This window comes from Artibeus jamaicensis, unplaced genomic scaffold (assembly GCF_021234435.1).
Source record: "Artibeus jamaicensis isolate MK-2021 breed Jamaican fruit bat unplaced genomic scaffold, CSHL_Jam_final contig_3126, whole genome shotgun sequence".
NCBI lineage: Eukaryota > Metazoa > Chordata > Mammalia > Chiroptera > Phyllostomidae > Artibeus > Artibeus jamaicensis.
In genome coordinates, this window is record NW_026521723.1 from 18,580,463 (window position 1) to 18,585,692 (window position 5,230).

Consider the following 5,230-nt stretch of genomic DNA (forward strand, 5'->3'; position numbering starts at 1 on the left):
AAATACAACATACCAAAACTTTTGGAATTAAGCTAAATCAGTGCTTAGAAGGAAATTTGTAGCTGTAAAAGCCTATGTTTCAAAAATAAGGTCTCAAATCATAATCTTTAAACAAAAGAAATTGGCATAATTGTATTCATATTTGTCAAGTTAAACTTTAAGGCAAGAGACTCTTGGAAGTAAAAGTATATTATTAGGCAAGAGCAAAGGAAACAACCTGAAAGATATTATAATTCTGAATCTCTATACATTTAACAGCGTATTCCCAAAGTATATAAAGTAAAAATTAACAAAGTCCTTGGGAAAACTTAAATACAAAATCATAATGGAAAATTTCAATCTAACAACAATTGACAGGTCGAATGCATAAAAACTTAGTATAAGTTGGGAAGATTTTAACTACACAGTAAGCTTGGTCTGATGGAAGTATGTAGATTTCTGCTTCCAGCTGGTAGGTAATAGACATTCTTTTCAAGCATATAATTTCCACATACTAGACCACAAAACAAATCATAACAAACTCAAATAATTCAATAATATACTAAAAGCATTTTGTGCCCATAAGGACATTTAGCTACAAGAAACTAAATTTTCCCTCCACTGAGAATTTTAAAAGTATATTTCTAAATAATCAATCCTAGAAGAAATCATAGTACAAATTCATAATAATAACTGAATCCGCATTTGCTGACAGTAGCAGTTTACTAACAGAGGTAATAGTAGCTGTTTTGCAGTTTTCTGCAGTCTATCAAATTGTGGCTCATCACAGAAGTATCCTGCAGTGCAAGACCACAGACCTAGGAGGCAGACATTGGACCTCAGGCTGCGAGGTTATAGTTTACTGGGGTTTTTTTTTTCACTTTTGATATTTTAATGAGTCTCTCTCTTTTTTTTTTTTTTTAGAGTAGTTTCAGGTTCCTAGCAAAATTGAGCACAAGGTACAAAAATTCTCATATACCCACATGCATGTAACCTCCCCCACTAGCACAACCCACCTAGAGTGGCACATTTGTTACACCTGAGCCTACATGGGTACGTCACTCTACTTAAGTGGCTGTAGTTTACATTTAGGTTCACTCTTGATGTTGTACATTATGTGAATTTTCATAAATGTACAATGATATATATCCACCAGTATAGTACCATACAGTATAGTTTCACTGCCCTGAAATTTACCCCTCTCTATACCTTAACCCACAGGTGGCAAACCCAAGGCCCAGAGGCTGAATCTGGCCCTCCACCTTGTTTTATCCGACCCGGCACCTTGTTTCTACCTAGCGGCAGTGCTGAGCTCTTGCTCAAGGAATAGTTCCATTTACGCAATCCTAAAATTACATTTGGCCCTTTGAAGGCAATTGTGAGGTTAATGTGGCCCCCAATGAAAGTGAGTTTGACACCACTGTCCTAACCCCTGGCAGCCACTGATCCTTTTACTGTGTTTATAGTTTTGCCTTCAAATCAATAACCTTTCACCTTCAAATCAGTAACTTTTCACCTTAAGAAAATAGAAAAAGAACAAACTAAGTAAAAAGCAAAGAGAATGAAGGAAATAAAGACTAGAGCAGAAACAAGTGAAACAGAGAATAGGAAAACAATAGAGAACATCAATGAAACCAAAAGCTAGTTCTTTGAAAAGATCAATAAATGACCAGCCTCAACAACAACAACAAAGACTCAAATTACTAAAATCAGAAATGAAAGATGCAACAAAACTATAAATCTTACAGAAATAAAAAAGCATTACAAAGGAACACTGAACAATTGCAAAACTTTTATAAGTTTTATAACATTAGATAACTTAGATGAAATTGACAAAATCCTGGGAAAACTCAAAATACCAATTCTTACTCAACAAGAAATGGAAATACGGTGAATAGAGCTTTAACAAATAAAGAGATTGACCTAGTAAACAAAAACAAAAATCTCTCCACAAAGAAAAGCCCAGGCCCAGATGGCTTTACTGCTCAATTTTACCAAACATTTAAAGAATTAAGGATTGAGCGCGGGCCTGCAAACCAGAGTATCGTGGTTCGATTCCCAGTCAGGGCACATGCCTGGGTTGCAGGCCAGTTCCAAGTAGGGGACACAGGAGAGGCAACCATACATTGATATTTCTCTCCCTATCTCCTTCCCTTCCCCTCTAAAGACAAATAAGTAAAATATTTAAAACAAAAAAAGAATTAACACTAATTGTTCACAAACTCTTTAAAAAATAGAAGAGGACATTTCCTGAGTCATTCTATGAGACCAGTATCACCCTAGTACCAAAACTGAACAAAGGCATCAAGAAAATTATAGACTAATACTTCTTATGAATAAAGATGCAAAAATCCTCAACATGATGCTAGAATACTGAATCCAGCAACATGTACAAGGGACTAAGTGCCAGGCCGAGTGGAATTTATCCAGGAATGGAAGGCTGGTTCAGTACACAAAATCTATCAATAATGCACTATATTAATGCAGTAAAGGACAAAAACTATGTGATCATTTCAATAGGCACAGAAAAAGCTTTCAACGAAACTCCACAGCCTTTCATAACAAAGGCACTCAAGGTAGGATAAACTATCAAATTCCTTCAACTTGATAAAAGCTATCTACAAAACATCCACAGGTAACAGCACACTTAATGACAAAAACGAAGTACCTTTCCCCTAAGATCAGGAATACAAGTTAGGGACGGCCGTGCTCACCACTCTTGTCCAACACAGTGCTCGGAGTTCTTGCAATAAGGGAAATAAAGCAAGAGAATAAAGTAAAAGACACCCAAATTAAAAATAAAGAAGTAAAAATACCTCCTCACAGATGGCATGATTTTGTATATAGAAAATCATAAGGAATGCATAAGAAAACCACTAGAACTAATAAACAAGTACAGCAAAATTTCAAGATATAGGATCCATACACAAAATTTTTTGTAATTTCCAACTGTTTGCTGCTCACCCCCCAAAAGTTTTCCTATAGGGACATACAGAGGTGGGCAAAAGGAAGTTTACGGTTGCGAGTATGTAAAAGTTTATTTTTGTATTATTATTTATTAGTTACCGTATTATTTATTTGTATTACAACTGTAAACCTCCTTTTGCCTGCCTCTGAATAGGCACAAAAAAATACAGGGAGAGAAATTCAGTGTCTGTTAATTAGAGCAGAATTTATCACATCTATTTTCAGTCCATACATTCAAAGAATAGCATTGTTGAACACTGGTATATGCTAGACATCATTTATGTGCTTCACATATATGAATGTATTAATGTGTTAGCTCATCAACACATGGTCACACTAAATATTATCAACCTCATTTCACAATTGGGAAAACTGAGGTAGAAAGTGGTTAAGCAACTTGGTCAAAGTCACATGTGTAAGGTCTGTCTGGAAAAAGTCCAGCCATTGTTAATATAATGAGAACAGTTTGCATGACGTCAATGAAACCTGGCAGTCAAGAAGAATGTACTGGAATGTGCGTGCACAAACAATGACAACGTCACTGTACTAGTTAGTGGGGGTGGTAGACACCATTAGTGAGCATGTGTACTGTGTGGCCTTTGCATTCAACATGACTGAGCGAGTAGAGCAACGAAACTGCATCAGATTTGGTGTTAAGCTTGAACATTCCTCTATGGAAACTAACTATTCAGATGATTCAGAAGGCTGCAGCTATGGGCAACTGGCAATAGGCAGCTTTATCACAACAATGTGCCCACTCATGCATCAATGTCTCATAGCAGAGGTTTTTGGCAAAACATCAAACCAGCCAGGTGACTCAGCCCCACTACAGCCCAGATTTGGCTACCTATGACTTCTGGCTTTTCCCAAAACTAAAATCACCTTTGAAAGGGAAAAGATTTCAGACTGTTGATGAGATTCAGGAAAATACAACAGGGTAGCTACTGATGGCAATTGGGAGAACTTCGTGAGGTCCCAAGGTGCCTGCTTTGAAGGGGACTGAGGCATCATTGTCCTGTGTGCAATGTTTCTTGTATCTCGTATCTTCCTCTATAAATGTCCCTATATTTCATATTACCTGGCTGGATAATTTCTGGACAGACCTCATCGTACACTCTCCATACTTATGATAAAGTTTTATTTATAAATTAGGCACAATAAGAGATGAACAACAACAGCTACTATTAAAATAGAACAATTATGTGAATGTGGTCTCTCTCAAAATATTGTGCTGTACTCGCTTTTTTCACTTAAAGGAAGCACTTTATGGCTTCTCTTCAGCATATCCTCACACTGTGGAACCATGGTTAAGTTTAGGACGACGTGAGCACAAGCACTGTGATACTGTGACAGGCATCTGATAACCAAGGCAGCTACCACGTGGTTAACAGGCAGGCAGGACGTGCGGCCTCCAGGCCCTGGTCGAAGGGTAAATTTGCATCCCAGGTTGGATGGAGCTGGACAGCACAGGATTTCAACATGCTACTCAGAACAGCAACAATTTAAAATTTAAAATGTATGAACTGTTTATTTCTGGAATTTTTTATTTAACGTTGCAGAGCACAGTTGACTTCAGGTAACTGAAACCACAGAGAGAAACCACGGATGACGGTGTCAACTGCACCTAGAAATTAGCCAAGCCAGGATGATGTATTTTCTTTCCTCAGAAGATAGCCGAATCTGTCTATGGCCATCCCACCCCGAATGCACCTGATCTTGTCGGAAGACTGCTGAATGCGTGCCTCTGAGGAGAAGGAGATAAAGAAGAGCACCAGGCTGGGAACAAGAATAACTGTTTTTCTTCTGGCTCTTCTGCCAGAGCAAGTCGTGTGACCTTGGACAATTTACAGTCTCTAACCCTCAGTCTTCTCATCCGTAAAAAGAGGGAGTTGGAGTAAGCCATAGCTAAGCCTCCTACCACTTCTAATTCTCTCACACCGGACTTGCTCTGTGCTTGATTTATGAGTTACAAACTCTCCCTTTTCCAACCACCTGGGAAAGAAGAGGGCCAGGAGAGGACAGCCACTTACTTGTCATGACGAGAAATAGGAGAAAGAGAAACAAGACCGCATGTCACTTGCACAATTTGCTGCTTCAGCGAGTTGTGGATTTAGGTGAAAAGCATGGTTATAATTAGAGTGACAGGCTGAATATTCCACCAGCCACTGTGAGCACAGCTGGATCTGTCCAGTGCACGCTGAGGAGCCCGGGCGGCTGCACCAGCCTTGAAAAGGATCCTTCTTAAAAGGATTTTCTTCCTTCCTTGAGAGAAAGAAAACCCATT